This window comes from Callospermophilus lateralis, chromosome 2 (assembly GCF_048772815.1).
Source record: "Callospermophilus lateralis isolate mCalLat2 chromosome 2, mCalLat2.hap1, whole genome shotgun sequence".
NCBI lineage: Eukaryota > Metazoa > Chordata > Mammalia > Rodentia > Sciuridae > Callospermophilus > Callospermophilus lateralis.
The window spans coordinates 56,812,786-56,835,276 of record NC_135306.1 but is presented as its reverse complement, the minus strand read 5'-3'; positions in this window follow the sequence as shown (position 1 = coordinate 56,835,276).

Sequence of the window (22,491 nt, the reverse complement as noted above, 5' to 3'; positions counted from 1 at the left end):
AAAGTAGGTCCATTCTTTTCGGGAAACACTTAAGAATTTTTATCAGGGATTAAACTGGATATTAACAATAAGCAGAAGTTAAGCTGTAGTTTGATAGCAGTTTAAATCATTTGTAAACTGTGTATGGAAGGCAGATCCAGATTACTGTCTCCCATTATTGTGCACATAGAGAAATTATAAATATTACATAGAAAAGTAGGCCTCAAACTGGTGTCTTCTTTAAGAAATGGAATCTCTTCCAAGGAAATAGAAAGCATACTTTGTAAATTATAAAGCTAATTTTCCAGAAATTGAATAAAAATAATACCTGAGACTCTAAATTGCAAATAACTTCCAGAATGTAGAGAAGAGATGGAAACAACAGACGAACTATCAAATGACATAGGGAATCAAGTCAGGTTACCCTGTATCCAAATAACAGACTTTCTTTAAAAAGGAAGAAATTGAAATGAAATTTACAATCATGTTAGAACATTGCACAGGAGGTTGCTATTGGTACCCACCTAGACCCATTGTACCCATTAAGTAACAATTCACACATGCTGTCTTCTCTGAAGAGTTATCAAATTGGCCAAATAATAGCTGCCTTACCTGAGTGGACACACTCCCTTTCCTTCCCTGAAACCTAGCTGATCCAGGCCAGTCCATTACCAAAAGGTGGTGCTGGGGGGCTGAGGATGTGGCTCAAGTGGTAGTGCTCGCCAGGCGTGTGTGCGGCCCACATACAAACAAAGATGTTGTGTCTGCTGAGAACTAAAAAATAAATATTAAAAAATTCAAAAAAAAAAAAAAAAAAAGGGTGGTGCTGGGGCTAAGTTGTGTTGCAGCCTTGCTGCTGAGACTGCATTAGTGCTAATTCTTTATACCTTGCCGCTGACCTTTTCCTCGTACTCCTATCCTCTAAAGAATAGCCCTTAATGTTTTTTGATCAAGAATTCCCATCTGAGTCTGCTCCTAAGTTATTAAAATATAATAACATAACTTTGATGCCATAAATATATTCAAGTGTAATTTGTCAAAATATAATAAAATTAATAAAATTAAAATAAAAAGAATAAAAACTAAGACTCAGAGATTAGAAATTCCTAGGGGAATTTCTAGTAGTCAGTCTACTCTATATAATTGTATCTCTACATTAACACAACATCTATATTATCAATTATCTGATGTTTAAAAAAATTTTATTGGTATATTATAATTATAAACTAAGTGGGATGTTTGATTTCATATTTGTACATGCATGCAATATGACAATGTAATTTTGGCAATTTCATTCCCTAGTATATATCCTACAATTTTGTATCTTGAAATATATCCACCTGGTACTATTTTGCCAAGCAATGTTTTTACATATTTAAGCAAGAGACATTTTTCTTATTGTCAGGATTATGTGTTTTAGGTATGTATTTACTTATATTGCTCTATATGATATTATTATGAAGGAAAATTAACCTTTTTTCCACTTTATGATTTTCAGATAATCTTGCATTTATGCATTTGGATAATGAGTGTTCTTAAACTTTTATTTTAGTAAAGATAAACAATTAATTGCAATAAAAATACTTGCATGCATTTCTATTAAATATATAATGAAATAACTTGTTGAAATATATATATATATACACACACACACACATAGATATGTATGTATTAGTTAATCTGCTTGAAAAAGTTAAGGCAAATGCATTACTCAAGACATATGAGTAAATTTTGCTTGGTATATGACATGTAATCATGCTCCAATTGGTTGCTCAAACACAACGCCACTTGAGAAGGGCCTTTTCCAATGAGTAGAGGAAGATTGTGGAATCCTAATGTAATAAGCCTCAGAGTATAAGGAATATGTAGAAAATAATAATTTTGTGTAGACTCTCAAGATAACATTAAAGTCTACGATAAACTTTTTTTTAGAATCAGTCTCCTAACTTACTCTGCATTTTTAGAAGACCATAGTTAGAGAAAAGAAAAGTTTAAACCTAGTATCCTAACCTAGTTTTCTTGTTCTCTCTTTCTAAGGTCTTAGACAAGTCAATGTGTCAAAGGCCAGGACACAGAGACCTTTACTCAGGAGACCTAACATGTATTAATTACAAATGTATTAGAATTGCTAAAGTACATCAAACCAGCCACACAGGTGGAAAATAGCATGATTCTATTTATTCTACATAAAAAGACCATAATTGTCAATGAGAAAAGTAAGGACACAAAAATGCCAGTGATATGAGGAGTGGTTCCAACTCATCCATGCATTTTAGCTCTTCTACGACCACAGCCTCAGTCAGAAGAGGGTCTCAGAGTTTATGGCCACAGCCACCTGTATATTTCAAAGGATATCATAGTACAATGTACGATCTTTCAGCTCTCAAGAGATAAGCAGTCCTATATTATCTTTTAAATTTATTATCAAAAACTACTTTTCAATTATTTTCTGTTTTTTGCAAAACAGGTTACAATACAATCAGTTTTAATCCATATAGTTCCTTGACTGTTTCTTTCATATATTCTCGTTGGCTATGGTCTCCCTGAAATTTCTTATCAAAAGCATAGAAACATCCTCTATAAAGAGATTTGAGTATAAATTTAGTAAATTAAATATTGAAAGGCTACAACCCTCAGAGGACTTTTAAAACAACCAGGTAGGCCTTAGATGTGAGAAATGAATAAATGAATTTTAGAGTAAATTTGAACCAAGCAATAATGGCAGGCAAAAAGTTGTGTATGTATTTTTTTAGGCATAGAGTTTAGTACATTTCTCACCAGAGACACTGCTATATTTCATTGGCATTCATTCATGAGTGTAAAAATACAGTTTAGATCACAAATATACAAAAACAAGAAAAGGGTTCTTGCCCACTAAAACCATTTAAACTGACAAGGAGATATTCACATCTTCATTGGTTTGACAGCAATAAAATGATGATGTTTATTACTCTCTGGGCCCAACATGTCCTGCATTATTTTAACTTGTTCTTTCACACTGAGGTTATTGCCTTAAGAGGTGCATTAATTCTGTCAGACTGCTTTCACATAAATCAATACAATATGCAATTATCTGCAAAAGGAAGAATGCTTTTTAAGACCCTTAACTTCTATGAATGAGTAACTTAAGTACTAAGAGCACCCTTATATCATTGTATTGCAAAGAATATTGATTATCATGAATTTAAATATCCTGGGGTAGAGTAGTCATTCTTGCCTGTTTTTATAAAGTCTAGAATTTATATGAAGTGACTTTGTGACTTTTTTGGCGATGATTTGAAACAACCAATTTGGGATCCCATATTGTTTTACTACATAAAATGTGTTCCCCAAAATGACAACCATGCCAACATGCCATCTACTTATAGTATCTTAATTTCAACCTGCTGGAATAGAAGACTACCTCTTATTTTGAATTGTACTCTCTGCTCTGAGGAACCCCAACGTAAATATTGATTATATCATATAAAATATATTTTAGATCCAACTATTCTAAAACATGCATTATAAGATGATAGGAATTCACCCAGCTGCTTTTGCACGACATAGTAAATACTGTGTTTTTTAAAGAATCTACTGTAGTGACTTCTCTAGGCTAAGTACATTACACCCCTTTTTTCCACTTTATGATTTTCATAAACATAAACATTAGCAATAAGCACTAACATGTGCCTCCATGTATAATATGGAAAGAAAGAATGACTCAAAAAATTTTACTATTAGGTATCTTACCTAGGTTTCTTCATCTGAGTTTTTCATAAAATGCTCATAAATTAAAACTCTGTACTTCTTCTCTTGCACAGCAGTGTGCTATGCACCTTGCCTTCATGGAAGTATATAACTTGAAATACTTCTCCTATGTGCTCTGAGGTTTCGGGTAGAACAAGGACACAGTATATTTTATCACTTCTCCTTTTCCCCAAATTAGTGATTACTATTTCCTTCATTGTGTATAAATAGAACAAACCTATGTCCATGTTTACTGGCTGTGGGTTACTTGAAGGTGTTTTGTAGTTAAGGCTCTCTTTATGGCTTGGATATGAGGTGTCCTCAAAAGCCCCTGTGTTAATGCAGGAATATTCAGAGGTGAAATGATTAGGTTATGAGAATTGTAATCTTTTAGTTTGAATGGTCTGATGAGGCGGTAATTGATGTGGGGAGGGGTGGCTGGAAGAGGTGAAACAGTGGAAGGGTATATCTTTTCTGCATCCTCTCTCTCTCTCTTTCTCTCTCCCTCTCTCCTTCTTGGCTATCAAGAAGTGAACTGATTTCTTCTGCCTGCTCTTTGGCCATGATATCCTGCCTCACCTTGGGTCCAGAGCAATGGATTCAGCTCTCTCATATCCTGAGAACTTCAAAATTGTGAGGACCAAATAAACTTCCTCTTGTAAGTTTTCTTGTCAGGTATTTTCGTCACAGTTATATAAAGCTGGCTAAAACAACCTCGATTTGTCCTCCTCTACAACTAAGAAATTTTCTCACATATGTCTTAATTGAAATACAGTAGATTATGAAGTACCTTTCTCCATTTGCATGTGACCATGACATCTCCACATAGGTATCTTGCTAGAATCTCAAACCAAAGAGTCCAATACAACATCTTCTTTTTCAAACATCATTCTCTCTGTGTTAAGGGTGGAAGTCATAGTGAGAATAAAGACTGCAAGCCAATGCTCATTGTGTTTTATCAGTACTCAGGACATTGCAGTTAGAGAATACTTTAATTATCATCTTTAATGATATGTTCTATTAGTGAGAGCACTACAGTATTTTTAAGTATAAGTTTCAAAACATTTTAGTTTACTTATACACTTCAAATATGTTTATAATTCTTCCAGTATTCTTGGAATATTAATTCGAAGATTCTAATATTTTTTCTTCATTTTCACTATTTTCTTCCAGAATTCACCAGTTAATAACTAGACAAGAGTTTTCCAAAGAATCTCCATATTGCTTTCCATATTGGCTGCACCAATTTGCAGTCCCAACAGCAATGTATGAGTGTGCCTTTTAACCCACTTATATGCCCAGCACTTATTGTTATTTCACTTCATAATAGCTGCCATTCTGACTGGAGTGAAATGATAACTTAGAATAGTTTTGACTTGCATTTCTCTAATTGCTAGAGACAAACATTTATTTGTTGATTGATTGTATATCCTCTTCTGAGAAATATATGTTCATGTCCTTGGCCCATTTATTGATTGGGTGATTTGTTTTCTTGGTGCTTAGCTTTTTGAGTTATATACCCTTCAGTAGATGAATAGATTTAAAAATGTGGCATATATACACAATGGAATTTTACTCGGCAATAAAAGAGAATAAAATAATGGCATTTCCAGGTAAATGGATGGCATTGGAGAAGATAATGCTAAGTGAAGTTAGCCAATCCCCAAAAAAACAAATACCAAATGTTTTCTCTGATATAAGGAGTCTGACTTATAGTGGGGTGGCGGGGTAGTGGGAGGAATAGAGGAACTCTGGACAGGACAGAGGGGTGGGAAGGAAATGGAGGGGACAGGGGGTTAGCAATAATGGTGGAATGTGAAGGATATCATTATCCAAAGTACATGTATGATGACATGAATTGCTGTGAACATACTTTATATACAACCAGAGATATGAAAAATTGTACTCCATATGTCTAATAAGAATTGTAATGCATTCCACTGTCATGTATTTAAAAAAATAAAATCAATTAACAAAATAACTGGACAACAAGCTTCTAATAAGTGTACTTATGTCCTTTTTCCCCCTATGCTTCTTTAAAGTTGATTTTGTGAAGTATAGTACTTTCCTGTGAAATATTTCATGATTGTGCATTGATTACTCAAAAAGTAACATCTAATATTTTTATATTAGCCCTCTATATTTTCTATAATCTATTACCTTATCATATTTTTAAGATTATTTCTCATTTCATTCTTCAGGTTATGTTTTCATCTCTTTACCTTAAGATAGTCACCCTCTATTCAATGAGCCTCCTTTACTTTTCTCTTCTCTTATCCATGCCTTTATACATATATTCCTCTACCTATTATTTTCTCCTAAATATACACTTATTAAAGTCCTACCTAAACTTAAACAAAAAGTTCAATCATTATTGAATTAGTGGCATTATCCTGTGTTCCCTCTGCTTATAGTAGCGATTATTATCTCTTCAATCATAGTGCCCTTTTTATCTTCCAGTTATAGCATAGATCTATAACATAATTAAGGAGATCTTTCACTAGACTTTCAAACACAAAGTCCTCATCTGAGCAATGATGCCATTGCTTTTCTCTCTAGGTAGGTGTTATATATCTGTTGCCAAATATGGTACCTGAAACTTGATAAGTCTTCAACAAGTATTTATCAGATACAGAATAGGAAATTGGTTTGAAAAACTGCCAATGGATTTTTGTGTGAAACAATATAATACAAAATATAAGTTATGTGGCTTTCTTTTCCTTTGTTTCAAAATATGTGATTTTAATTATTCAAAAGAAAAATGCCAATCTTAAGACTGTGCATACAAATGCATTTACATGTAGCAAAATTTCACAACTTCCTTCATTGAGTAAGCCAATAACTGGCTGTGAATGTAATATTTAATTGTGAGAATTTTAAAAAGAAATTAAGTTGTATTATAATCCAACTATGTATATTAAATTGGGCTAAGACTGGGTCAGTGTTGTGTAGTAATGATTTGATATTAATGCATAGAAAACCAGAATATATTTTGAATAAATTAGAACACTAAGATTCTTATGCCTTGAAATTCTGCAATAATTATATATTTTTGTTTGTGATTTATGATGCTGAGGTATCTGAAAAGAGTTTATTATCTTTAGTTTTCTGCATAACTATATTTCAGTTGGTGATCATATTATTTCAGCAGATAGTAGCTCTGACCAATAACTAGAATTCTAAATTTAAAATGTTTTAATCTCTTTTTAAAAATCCTTTGATATTTTCAGTCATATCAATAATAAATTCTGCATTTCATTCTTGTTATGAAAAAAAGAACAGCTATTTAATATTTCATTTTATTTATTTATTTTTCTTATATTTTTATTTATACATGACAGCAGAATGCAGTACAATTCTTATTACATATATAGTGCACAATTTTCATATCTCTGGTTTTATGCACAGTATATTCACATCAATTTGTGTCTTCATACATGTACTTTGATAAGTAATGATCATCACATTCCACCATCATTAATTACTCCATGTCCCTTCCCTTCACCTCCAATCCCTCTGAGTTATTTAATATTTTAAAAGCTCATAATCATTGTAGAAATTTTCAAAGAGCCAATTTGTAAATATTTCAACCTTACAGTCTACATTTGCTAAGAGTGTAACAGTACCCATATTGGGATGCATCTTACAATCCTGATCCACAGGCCTTCCAGATATTTTCCTAAACCCTGTTATTGGTGTTGTCTTTCTTTCTTTTTTTTTTTTTTTTTTTTTTTGTAACTAGTGTGGGTAGGTGGTGAGAGAGGGAGTTCTCATCCCATATTTCATAGTTGGGCTTGATTTCTCCACTGAAAGAATCAAGAGTCATTATCTCAGTTATTTCTTAAAACTTAAAAACAATGCTTAAAAACAAAACTATGTCTTTTGATACTGTTCCTTAATATGTGGTAGGGACAGGAAAGTAAGTTGGGTAGGAAGTATTTTAAGTATGTTTAAACAAAACTGAATTACCTAAATATGGTATAAGGGTATCAATATTTCTCAAGTTTTTAACAAAATATACTTTTTTAAAGCCAACTAATCAAAAATGTTATAATAAAGTTTATTTTCCCAAGATTTATTTGCTAGTTACTTTTTTAAAACCTCTTTCTATTGACATCACTGGACCTCCATCCATAAGTACAGATTAATTCACAAGCTCAGACAGATTGTGAAATAAATAATGGTGTAACCAACATACAACAACTTAGAAGAGGTTTTGTCCATGGTTGGCCAACTCCATTACTCCGTGCCAAAAAGGAGGCAGGACACCACAGTGGAAACACATGGTGAAGGAAAGCTGGTCAACTCATGGCAACCAGAAAGCAGAAAGAAAATGAGCAAGGAACCAGGGATAAAACATTATCCTCAACACTCCCCAGTGTCCTGTTTCCTCCAGTCAGACCCACCTGCACAGTTACCACCCAGTTAGTCCATTCAAAGGATTAAGATACCCAGGGGCTCAGTAGACTGAGGCAGGAGGAACTAATATGAGTTCAAAGCCAGCTTAGCAACTCATTGAGGCCCTAAGCAACTCAGTGACACCCTGTCTCTAAATGAAATACAAAAAAGGATTGGGTATGTGGCTCAGTGGTTAAGTGCCCTGGAGTTCAACCCCTGGTACAAAAAAAAAAAAAAAAAAAAAAAGAAAAAAAAAAAAAAAAAACGATTAATCCACGAATCCACTGACTACATTACAGCTTTCATAAACTAATCATTTCACCTGTGAGCATTCCTATATTACCTAACATGAACTTTTGGGGGGAGACCTCATATTCAAACCACATATTTTGTTTTTTGAAGTTTATTTCATTTGTATTTTTAGATTGTTATTAGAGGTTCATTTTAGTTATATATATATTATTAGGTTCATTTTGACATAATCATTCAATCATTGAGTATAATTTACTATAATTCAATATTGGGAATATTTCTGATTTTGAAATACATCTTCTTTCCAGTCTTGTCCCATCTTCTTTTGAAAACATTCAAAGAGATCTCTTGGACACACCCAAGCATGTAGCTACTGAAAATTCATGCCATTGAAATGTCTATTATCCTGGGCTTCCTCCTCCAGTAAATTCATTGTGAAATCAATTATTGTTTCAGTGACACTACAGAAAAATTTTACTTCAAAGTCAGACAGTTATCACAACTTTCTTATGTATATAATACTGCCCAATTTATCCTCTCAAAAAATAAAAAACAATACAATGGACTGGAGGGAGTGTTCTGATAATCTTTCAAGGGTTATTATTTTAGTCAGTTTTTTCATCACTTTGACAAAAATTTCCAACAAGAACTACTTAGAAGAAGGAAAGTTTATTTGGGCATCATGAATACAGAGGTCTCAGTCAATAGATGAATGTCTCCATTGCATTGGGTCCAAAGTGTGGCAAGGCAAAACATCATGTAGGATCTACCCTGTGGAGAAAATCTGCTTAGTTTTTGGTAGGGTCAGGAAGCAGGGAGAGAAGGGGGAGAGTCCTGAGGGAAGATGAACCATACCAGGGCACACAGTCCCAGTGATGCATCTCCTCCAACCAACCAACATCTCTCTAGTTACCACTCAGTCAGTCCATTCCAAGAAGCATGAACTTACAATTTTGCAGCTCTCATAATATAATCATTTTACCCTCAAGTATTCCTGCATTAATGGCAGATTTGGAGGAATATCTCATATCCAACCGTAATATTCTACCCCTGCCCCACCAAAGCCCATGTCATCTCACAAAGCAAAATGCATTTAGTTTATGTCCAAGGTGGTGGCTCCTCCTCCTCCTCCTCCTCCTCCTCCTCCTCCTCCTCCTCCTCCTCCTTCTCCTCCTCTTCCTAATCCAACTCCTCCTCCTATTTCTTCTTCTTCTTCTTCTTCTTCTTCTTCTTCTTCTTCTTCTTCTTCTAACTGGAATTTTAAAATCCTAAAAACCTCATGCCACTGTCAGGAATATATTCCTGATATAATTAATATATATATTCCTGACATATTTTATATTATATATATAAATATATATATATGTATATATATACATATATATATCCACAATGTCCATTCAAATTAATACTAAGGAATTAATCACATGAAATTTACAAAAATACATATTCAGATTGTTCTCCCATCACACAGGCAGGTTTCTTTTTCTTTATACATAAAATGTAAAACTCTCACTATTACTCAAAACGATAAAGGTTACTATATTGAAACTCTATGAAGGTCTAAACCTGACACTCTGGTATGTAAATTAAAACATGAGATTGTATGATAGAGTTCAAACATAATTCAATTCTATGAGTATAATCTCTCTCTCTCTCTCTCTCTCTCTCTATATATATATATATATATATATGTATATATACATATATATATATGTATATATATATAACTAGTATTTTTAAATAGGCATTGTATTTAGGAAGAGTTTTAAATTTATAGGAATGTTGCAAAGAATCACTGGGAGAGTCCATGAAAACATCAACCAGGCTATAACCATTCTATTAAGTTACTTTTTTTCTTATACTATACTATGGAAGAAAAATAAATAAACAATAGTTTCAGGTATTGAATTAGTCTAGACATAATCTGATAAGTGCATAAGAAATGTAGTTTCAAAAAAAAAAAAAAAGAAAATATGTAGGAAAAACACCTTAAGTGATTAAGAAATCCATCATTTCCTAAAGCCAAAACTAGTTATTACCCAAGTAGGATTCAAAAGCAAATTACACCACTACAGGGAAGGGCTGATATTTTACTAACACAGGCAGTCTGGATACTAAGTTAGATTGATTTCAAATGTTCCTATTCAAATTTTGAACTGCCCTTGACTTTTTTACAGAGCTTAAATATGTTGCATATTATAATATGACCTCCTAAGTATACTGTATGTGCCAGATTTTATTTTCAACGTATAAACTGAGCTGCCGGGGTCCAGCCCCAGCGGGGTCCAGGGAGTCCTGAAGGAGGAGTGGTGTCGGCGAAATGATGAGACAGGAGTTGTTCCGTTTGAGCAATCTTCAGAGAGAGAGTTAAAGCTGCTTTCTCTGGGTCCCCTTTTTATTACAATTTTTCTCATCATTATAGATTCACAATACGTCATTGATTATATAATTTAAAACTTTGCCAAGACATGACATTTCCTTAACCATGATTGAGAGCACACCGATCTACATTCTTCCAGGATATGACCCCCAGCCATACAATCATCAAAGTACAGAATCATCAATAAAACATGTCACCAATTTACATCCTTCAGATTTTCCCAAGATTTACTATTTTTCCCAAGATATGTTATTTCCTTATTAACTAATGCCAAACTACGTAACCAGACTCTAAGTCTCCTAGCCAATCATTAACCTAAAGTACACTTGTACTTTATTTTTAATCTAAAATTCCCATCTAAAAAAGTCCCTTTAAATCTTATATTTAAAATATCCTAAAGTTTATGAATCATCCTTAAAACATATCAGAAATCTATACAACTAAAGACTTAAGAATTTCTAAACTTAAGAATCTAAATAAAATAATATTTTTAACATTATTCTAAAACTGTGTCTTATAAAGCTATTTTAATTAATTCCTACATTTATTCTCATAAAACTGGTTGAGCTGCTTTCTCAAAGAGTTTCTTTGTTTCTCAGTCAAGGTACACTAATTCTCAAAGAATTTGTTTTTCAGTCAAGGTGCACTAGTTCTCAAAGAATTTGTTTTTCAGAGGATGATTGTTGTCCATTATTAGGTTTGTCCACAATGTACTAAGATAGAAGAATAGCCTTTTACTTTGTCCTTGATTTGCTGAGGGGTGGGTAGAACGGCCTCCAAGGCATGAACTACCTGTTCTGTTCTAGCCATCTGAAATTTAATTTGTTTGACATTTAACATACTCATGCCTCTTGTGAGAAACATAAGCATGAAAATGCAAAGTCCCAATTACATAAAAAAGGGTCTCATGGTTTCGGTTACCCACCAACCAGCGTGGCTTTGCCAGCATTCATCCTCACTGTGACCCTGTCAAGACAGTGGGAGAGCGGCTTTGCCAACACTTTTTCTCACTGTGACCCTGTCAAGACAGTGAGTGGGGGATCGCCTCCACCACTGAGCCATGTTGCTAAGGGGAAGCATAGACTCTCTATTTGGGGCTAGTTCTTTTGCAGAGCCTCTCCTAGCTTATAAGCTATGGGGCTTCTTGGATGGCTCTTTGTTTAAGGCTATCTCAACCACATGATTTTCCCTCATTTGGTATAGTATTTTCCTCAATGAATGTTGAGGATACAGTGATTGTAGAAATGATAGTTAAATGTGTTAATATACTACAGGAATGTGAAGCCCTAAAAATGTCGTTATTTTTGTGCATGTGTGTGAATGCACTTTATTAAAATAGAAAAAGATAATGTGGCAGCCCTTCATTATCTGTCTAGGCTCATATAGAAGGTGAAGAAGAGATGCCAGGCTCTAGAGTGAAAGGGCATGACTGATCAAACTTTTCATAGAAGGAAAGTGGTTTATTATAAATCCTATGAAAGTTCTCACATCTACACGGGTTACTTTGGCCTTAATAATGAAGCACATCTACAGGAAGTATAATTAAATATTTTATAATTCATTTTTTGGCTCAGTGGGAAGGGAAGCATCATTATAAGTAAAATTCCATTATTAAATATTCAGACAAAAGTTTTCAAACATATTCTCTGAAATGTATAAAGACTGGTGATGGGGTCAATATGAATGTATTTCCTTATTTTCCTATCTAGACTATATTTTAGGTATTGGCCTGAAACTATCATATATTAATTCAGAAAGACTATGTACATATTAGCAGCTGCCTGTTTAAGAAGTCTAGCATTATAGATTATTGGCTTTACTTATAAACCTGGAAAATTATCAAATATTTTAATACATAATGTATTTTATAATTCCTTCTTAGAATGATGCTACTCATATCCCTCTTCATTTAGTTTATTTTGTCTAAATTTGGAGCAAGCAGCTATACTTTAATCTGCCAAGAAACCTAAAAATCTCAGGCTCAGATGAAACTCTAGTGTTGAACCATCTGCTGAAATTTCAGTCCCAATATTTCCCTGAATGGATAATTTGAGAACCTGAAGTAGAAGGAAAGTGGTTGATTAGTGATGACAAAATAGCACAAAATAGGAGAAATGTCTTGTAAGTACTAAAAATTAAATCACAATTTTGTTTGTTGATTTAAAATGTAGTGGCACACACATTTTCATGAAGTGAACTGTTGTCATTATGGGGATGCTTAAAAGCAACCATTGTCTATGATAGCAATAAATAAAATAGGTTTTTCCATAGTAAAACTTTTCAACACACATTACTAAGTATTTATGTAGTGTATTATGTTCAATTCTCCATAAAGTAATGAATCATGATTATGTAGACAAAGGAGCTTCTTCAAGAGAGAAAAGAATGTATTCAAGGTCTCTCAAGCTATTTTGGGGAGACTTGGAATTAAAACTTGATTTACTTGACTTATAAAAATCAAAATACATTACCTTTGGGTATTTTTAAGATTTCTTTTCGCAATAGAAATACTAAGTACATTGGATACCATGAGTGCCTTAAAACACTCACCTAAATAAGCTAGCTGACTAAAATATCTCCTTATCAGGCCATATAAATTGTTACGAATTTTTATTTACAATGAAATGGAAATACCATTCATATGAACATGTCAGTTACTGACTTAAATTACCTATGCAAATCATAATCTAAAAATGGGATCACTACTAATATTGTAATATACTTGGAACAGTCCCCTCTATCTCTTAAATGATTATGTGATAATGTTATAATCTTACAATGAGAGTATTTTCTCCAGCAGAGTAAATTGCCTAGCAATCCTCCTCACATTTTTATTCTGAAAAGTATTTCTCCTTTCCTCTACTTGCTTCTTTGCTACTCTTTCTTCAGATGCAAACTATGGGTATCTGAATGGCAGATCAAAGGCTTAGAAGTTATTGTTTTCCCTTGATATGATTCAAATTTCAGTTTAAGTGTTTCCTTGCTGATAATCCTGTCAAAAAATCTTTTATAAACAACTTCCAGAATCAGCAAATAGATAATTTAAGCTTGACATTTCATTAGCCATTTAGATACAGAAACATTAATTTGTCCACAAGTACCCAGAATAAATTGAAAAAAAGGGACTATATTTCAAATGAAAATGTAAAGTCATACCCTAGAGAAATATATAAAACATAAGCTTGTATAAATAAATACGGAAGCAACATAATCAAGTTATAATTTGTAGGAATGAGATAAAACAGGTATATATTTCAATATACGGAAGCAACATAATCAAGTTATAATTTGTAGAAATGAAATAAAACAGGTGTATATTTCGAACATCTAGTTACCTAAAAGTCCTTCCATGTGCTTGATTGATTGCCAGTCTAGCTGACGCCTGGTAAAGCACTGGACCTTCCTGTTGCTGCCTTTCAGATGTTACTTCAGTCACATACACATTACAAAGTGATACTAGAAAGCCTATTTCCAATACATAGGGTTTTATTCTATTTTATTATCCATGATCATACAATAAGATCTATAAATATTTGGTGCTTAGATAAGAGATTTATTCCTGAAACGCTACCTATTTACACTCACTGTTTTTATGTGGCTCCTTTGTCCTTAACTTTGTGAACAACCATAGCAACTGCAAAAAGAATGTCCAGTGGCAATTTGCAAAACAATTCCATTACAAATTCCTATATCTTGTTTGGAAAGCTGAAAGCACCAGTATATTATGTTCTGCTCTCTTTAAAAAGGAATAACAAAGAAAAATGGGAAATAGAGAAGCAAAATTAGGAAAGAAAATGGAAGATTTTCACTAAAAACAAAATATATCTAGTGTGCTAAAATAGCAACTTTATTAATTATTTCATGCTACTGGAGTGCCCTCTGTCTTTTCATGTTATTATGTCCTTCTAATTGGACCCTAGGGATTTGTCACTAGTTCTTCAATAAAGCACAGAACCTTACTTTTATGTTAAAGTGTATTTTCTAATATTTAAAACAGTTTTGTTCTCTGTATTATTTCGAATATTAGACTGTTTTAAGACTAATTGAATAGTGCGGTAATCAATGCAATGCTAACACATTGTTCTCTGTGAGATAATACAACTGATATCTTAATGTTTCCCAAGAATGCAAATTAAGGCTTAATAATATTTTCAATAATCAGTTTGAGGATAATTCACTACAGTACTCAATGTGGGAAGATAGTAATTAGCACTTAATAATTAATGCCATTGTACAAATATGTCCAGAGGGCTCTCCATTGTTTCACACACTTCAAGAAAATGCATCATATAGACCTATTATTATGGGTCCATTTGAAAAACAATGGTGCTCTGATTTTACATTTCAGAGACAGTATTGTGTAATGGGACTCAAAATGGTTTGAAAATCAAAGTGTCATGTTCTGAGTCTGGCTCACTGATCAGCTGCATGTTCTTAGGTTAAATCATGCAATCTCCATTTTTCATCTGCAAAAGGAGGGCATTTGAGAATCAGTGTCTCCCAATCTAAGCTCACTGAACAACTGATCTGAAACCTTTATATCATTTAAGATATATGTCCTACTACTATTGCACCATGTTCCCTTGCAGGGATGAGTCTGATATGGAATACACCTCTAATGCGCTCCTAAGTGATCTAATGCATATTAAAATATGAAAACTCAGACTACATTAGCTCTAAGGCTCCTTCAAGCTCTGACATTCTATGATTCTAAACTTTAATAAAATCATCACATATGCAAAGTGTCAAATAAAAACAAATCTAGGCTTAGGTAAGGAGAGACTTTATCAGAAAGAATTATTGCAATCAAGAGAAAGGGACAATTTTAATGGAGTGAAGGAAGAAAATTATAATAGAAAGATCTGCAAACACCTCAAATGTTAAATAGAAAGGGCCTTTTATTTCATAAGGAGAAGTAAACAACAATTATAGAAAAATGAGATGTAAGGGAGTGAAATGAAGTGGGTCTTGATTGAACAATTGATCAGAGAATATCTTCTGATGTCAGCTGATTCTCAAGATCTATACCAAAGGAAGGGTTGAATATTGGCTCAGGCTGAGGAAGGGTCAAGGTTCAAGATTCCAATGGAGGAAAAGAACCCAAATTTGTCAATTCATTAACAAGCATTTTTTTCTTAATTGATCTCCCAGGACAAACATTTAAACTAGTTATTATGAAACAAAGTGTGGGGCACTTGAATGGTCAGAGTGTGGCCTTGTTATAGGTAAACAAGAGGGTTGATGATGAGGAAGGAGATGGGCAGCCTTTGTACTAGGGCTGTTTCTCCAACACAAAATTTAGGGGAGGGGAATTGTTGTGAAGATGCTGTTTGCCAGGGCTCAAAATTTTACTCAGGTTAAAATTCAGCATCATCAATTGCATCTTATGAATTAGGTAGAAATTACACCCCTCCAAGATGATTCCAGAAGAGAATCACTTTGCTTCAAAACTTCACAGGAGAAGGCATTGTTAAATTTAGCATGCACTTCTCCAGCAAAAACAGTAAAGTTTTCACAAAAGCAGAATACATGCCCTGAGTAGTCTGTGGCTTCATCCTCTCAGAATGCTATTTTGTGAAAGCAACATGATGCAGATATTTTTTTTTTTTTAAACAAAGGTGAGCCCCTCTTCATAGCCAAGAATAACATATATTGCCTTTTTGGGGATAAGATATATTTATTTATATATATATATATATATATATATATATATATATATATATATATATATATATATATATATATATATCTTCCTGTCAGCTTAGTGTCGCCATCACAGGAGAGCTCTGGGAGCTGCAGATTTAGAACAAAGGCTGCAAATCTGGGGCACCCTGCCCCCATGCTGCTCCAAGCCAGCCTGAGCCACCCTGCATAGCAATGAAAAGCATTAAACATTCACACAGCTGCTTGTTATCAAAGTTGCTTATCTTGTACTTTTTAATAATAACTCCTTTGATTTCCTGGAGTGTATCATCCCACTTAACAGGAAAGAAATGTATTTTCCCTAGCTATTTCTTCCTGTACTATAGCCTGCTTTCCCTGCCCTATCCAGTACACACACACACACACACACACACACACTCACACACACACACACACACACACTCACACACACACACATACTCACACACACTCACACACACACACACTCACACACACACACATACTCACACACACTCACACACACACACTCACACACACACACATACTCACACACACTCACACACACACACACACACACACACCATAAAAGAGGTTTTTGATAATGAAACACTCAAAGACAATGAAGAAGAGCAGTCTGAGGAGAGAGTCCCTGTGCCACTCTCATACAGCTGAGTGTTGTTGATACACATGGCTTGGTAACTCATCTAGTTCATATTTTGTCTGTGGAAAGTATCTAATGGATATATTGGGTAAATAATTTCTTTGGAGATACATCTGTGTTGTTGTTGTTTGCAGAGTATATGTATGTTTTGATCTTTTATTTTTCTTCACAAGTACTTGAGACAATAGGAAATCATTCTCAGCCTTGAAACTCATTAGATTATCCAATATTTAATTTTATAAAAGGGCTAAAATGGGGTGCTTTAGTCAATGTTTTTGCTGCAGTGACCAAAAGTTCCTATTAAGAACAATTAGAGGAGGAAATGTTTATTTGGGGGTTCATGGTTTCAAAGTTCTTAGTTCATAACCAACTCCATTCTTTCGAACCCCAGGTGAGGCAGAACATCCTGGCAGAAGACTGGGGCCAAGAAAAGCAGCTGAGAACAGGGCACAGGAAGCAGAGAGAGAGAGCTCTCCTCATCAGGACAAAATATAAACCCCAAAAGTACATCCACCATGATCCACTTCCTCCCGCCACAACCTCCAGTAACCACCTAGTTAATCCCTATCAGGGGATTAATGCACTGATTAGGTTAAGATTCTCATAACCCAATCATTTCACTATAATGTTTCTTGAATTTTCTCATCCAGGAGTTTTGGGGATACACCTCACATCTAAACCATAACAGGGTGGATAATTTGTCTAGCAGTTGAGGATTAATTTTAATTAGTGGAGAATTTTTTTTTACTACTTTTTAACAGATAATGGCATACCAGATCCCTTGTCTTGGCTTTGATTTTGTTCAAGGAATAATCACTTTAGTGTAATTTGTTTGACAGTCTAGAAAAACGATGTGCTTTCAAATACTATACGTAGAGAGTTGCAAAAGTTGCATTTTATTATTAAACTAGGAAGCTCTTTCAAATATTGTAATTAAAGAGAATTTAAATAGTTAGTATTTGTTTGTTGTTAATTCCAACATACATTAATAATAATGATACCTGTGGAGGTTAATATGTTTAAAGAGTATTTCAGAGTGTTTTATTTAATTCTTATAAAATTTTTGATTATATTAATATTATTATACTAAATATTATACTAAATATTCAGATAAAGGAAATGAAGGTAGAAAGGCAGTAAGATTTAGTCTCTTAAGGCTAGTGACTAGAGTTTTATTGTCTGGATTAGGATCTGAGTTCTTCTATTAACTAGTTGTATTTGACAACTTTTTAATTACTAAATATATTAGGAATGATTATCATTTATTACACCTGTTTGATGGGATTGCCATGAGTATTAAATGAGTTTTAACACATAAGATATTATCAACCCCACACCTGACAAAGTTAAACAAGAGGATGTTGCCATATAGGAGAGTTTGGAGCATGGAGTCTGAATTCAATTCCACTTAAGCAAAGGGAAAGTTTTTTAAGAACTGGGGGGTGAGGGGAAGACTTGAGGCGTGTTTACTAATCAGCCTTACCGAAAGGAAAAGTCAATTTTCTTATATTGTGGTGACTGCAGGTAGTTCTTTAACAAAGGGTCCTCTAAGACAGATTCCAACCCTTCCACAGAGACTGGGAGATAGGGGCACCATTTTCCTCCAGAATTTCATTTCAAAGGGATGGCTCCCAGGTCTTGAGAAAGACAATCGTGGTTCGGAAAACTGGCAAGAAGCATTTCGAAAGATTTATATCTCAAAGGGGCACAGAAAGAATTTACAATTACAAGTTTTCTCAAGTAAATTCTCTGAGAAGAGGCAGTCCAGGAGTTAGAGTGAGGTAAAAGAAACCTATCAAATTTGAACAAGGTAAGAGGAACTTTAGGGCAGACTTGGTCAACATATAGGATACTTTCCGGCCCTTATGTTACTATTAGCCTCTTTTAGAGAAGGCAAGTAAATTTTATTTGCTCTTTTTATTTTCCATAATTTTTATTGGTGCATTACAATTATACATAATAGTGAGGTTTATTGTTCTATATTCATGCATGCACATAATAAAGCAATATACTTTGGCCAATAGCATTACCTAGTACCTTCGTTTCCCTCCTCTCCTCCCTCTCCCTGCTCCCTTTCCTCAACTTTACTGATCTCCTCAAGGAAAAGAATTTGTTTATAGTCTCTCCAGTTGAACTCCCAAGTCCATTGTGAACCAATGGCTCCTTTATTCAAATGTCTGTGGTCTTAATCCCTGAGCTAACCTAAATTCCATCTCTACATGTACCCCAGGACATCTAGCCCAGTGCCTTGCACCAAGTAAAACTAATTTTTTTTTCTTATGAGCAGTTATGCTATAATTGCAAAGTTTCAGAAATGCAAAACATAGGGTGCCAGTTTATATTTTTTGAGACATTTTCAGAAGCTACTTTAAGCAGGGCCTTTGAAAAATCTTTGCTCAATATTCCCGGTCTCCTCTATGAAATAATCTCAAGGCAATGAATATATTTCATTTTTAATCTTCTTAAACCAGGGATCTCAGTCAATAAAAAATAAGGCCTCCAAAAGATATTAGGATTAAGTGTGCAAGGAAAGCAATCAATTAACATATCCCTTGTTTGTTTTCTAGTTTGGACATGTAAACAGCTCGTACTGAAAGGAAATCATTTAACTTCCTTTATTTTTGAGATTCTGGAGTTAAAATGCAAAGCAGAAAATGTGCAGAAAGCCTTGTTCCTGGAACTGGATGGAAAACCAGATTTTAAAAATTTGAAATGCAGTGTATATATATAAATGCAAGCACTTCATACATGCCGGAGTGTAACGGAGTGTTACAAAGTTGAACACTCCTGTAACCACATCTGAAGGGAACTAGGCTAACAGTCTCAGGGAGCTCCAACTTGTCTTTCACCTCTCAGGAGATTGACGGGTTCATAAAGAGAATTTGAACTCTCTGGTCCTAATCCGAATGAACATTTCTGCCTGTATTTTTCTGACGCTTTCCTCCTCATTATTTCAACTACTCTATGAAAGCAGAAATTTAAAATTCTTTTTCACTGGTTATTTCTATATCGGTAAAGCCTCAGGACGATCCTTGGTGGTCTTGTTGCAATCAATGTTCTTTTCCCTCTATCAACAGAATCAAGTTTCTATTTTGAAATTAATTTACGTCATCTTTCTTTACACTGTTCACTGAGATCCATCTTGTCATCCACATTTTACAGTGTGACATCTTGTCAAAGCCATTTTGCTGTAAGCTTTTTGAAACTCATTTCACAAGCCAAATGACTGGTCTCTATACCAAGAATAAAAATCTCTCCAGTCAGCTAAAATGTTTTTGCTGTTGTCATTTTTAATGAAGTTGTCATATAGGAGCAAAACATCCAATTCTGACAGACTTACATACCCCTGCACAGGTATCAGACAAGTTTAAATGAGTGCAGCTTTAAATAAAAATTGGAAGTGATTGTGTATTTACATGAAGGTAATTTGATAAACCAATAAAAATAACTCCATATGATAGGAATCATACCTATGTAATTGCTTGCTATTGACATGTCTGCCACTTGGCAGAATTAGGAGGATGGCTGCCAGTAGAATGTGAGAGATCAGTGAAATGTCATCCTAGACAAAATGCAGACAGCGCCTTCTCCATTCTTGTCAATCAGAACAAAAATTCCATTCACTTGTCTAAGAACCTTCCTCCATTTAAGTCGTATGGATGTTATTTTTTGTTAGTGTTTTCCTAATTAAAAGACAATTGTTTACTGTCCAAAGAGTTTCTGAATAAATACTCTGAGATTCTAATGTATTCTTGAAGATTTAATACATAGACAAAAATAAATAATCATTGGGTAGTTAGCCAAAAAATGTAAATGATCTTTGTGTGTGTGTGTGTGTGTAGAAAGAGAGAGAGAGAGAGAGTGAGAGAAAGAGAGAGAGAGAGAGAGAGAGAGAGAGAGAGAGAGAGAATTTCTTAATATTTATTTATTTTTTTTTTAGTTTTCTGCGGACACAACATCTTTATTTGTATGTGGTGCTGAGGATCTACCCGGCGCCACATGCATGCCAGGCGACTGCTTGAACCACATCCCTAGCCCAAATGGTCTGTCTTAAGAACTATTTCATCAAAAAAGGTTCAATTGAGACTATTTGCTTTTCTCAATGTAAAGGAAAATGAGTCACTGTATTTTAAACAGTTCATTTGAGGTTTTATTATTGGACAGAAGAACAATTTTATTATATACTTGTATAAAGATTTAATATTTTTACCAAATATTTAGGTAGTGCTTTACTGTTTTCATAGTATTCAACTATTATAATTACTGTACAGGAAATGAGAAACTAAACATTATGCAGGACAAAATTAGAAAATTATTTCTGGAATTGTGATAGGTAAAAATCAGCATAATATATTGAATTTGGTTTTCTATAGAAATAATTATTAGTTACAGATTATTTGTTAGTGAGCTTCCCATAAAAACAAGATACCTACCTAGTCTAATATAATGAGGTGAGTCTACAAAACTCATTAAAGAACAAGAATGCAACAGCGTTATTAGAAGATACACTATATTATAATTATTTAGAAAAACAATTATTGCCAGACCAACAGTGTGTGGGTTTGTATGAGATCAAGGAAATAAAGAGAATTACAGAGCATGATGCTCTATGTAGTAATAATAGCTTGCAACACATTCGCAAAATTTTGAATCATATGTTCTTTTTCTTCTTAATTTAACCAAGAAGTCTCAAATTGCCTTCCAGAACACAAGAGGCAGTCTACACTCCTATTGGAAGTACATTAGAATTTTCACCTCCCCATATTTCTGACACTTCTACCAATAATATAACATTTCAATTTAATCACACTGACATAAAGTGAAAACTCATGATTAGTCTTGCATTTGTCCAGTTGACAATGGGATTGCCGATTTTTCTTTTTCTTTTTCTATGAGCCCCACTAAAATTGTGGATCTTATTCCCATTTCATTTTGAAATATTAAGAAGGGGTTTATTGTCACTTTTTAGCGCTCATAAACGTGTTCATTATATCAAAGTTTGAACAAAATATGTAACTATACATTAGTTATTCTGTGTCTGATCTCTCTTTTATTAATATGCTGTATGAACATGAAAAATGCCACACTCTTTTATACTCTGAATTGGTATACAATGTTATTTGGTAGGACAAGGATCACTTTTTTTGTTATATTGGACTTAACTTTCATGAAAACTCTATATAAATTATAAAATAAGTTTATTGCATTTCCCAATAAATGTGAAAACTTTTTGAAATTCTGTTGTCTTATCAAAGAACAAGCAATGACTCTTGATTTATTTTAATAACTTTCTATGTTATTAATATAAGTTTAATTTTGTGTATTATTGCTTAAATTTACTTTTATTCTTTATAGTTGATTTTGATAATTAATAGTATCTTCCTTTACTATCTATTTTAGTTGGTTTTAAATCATAGACATATTT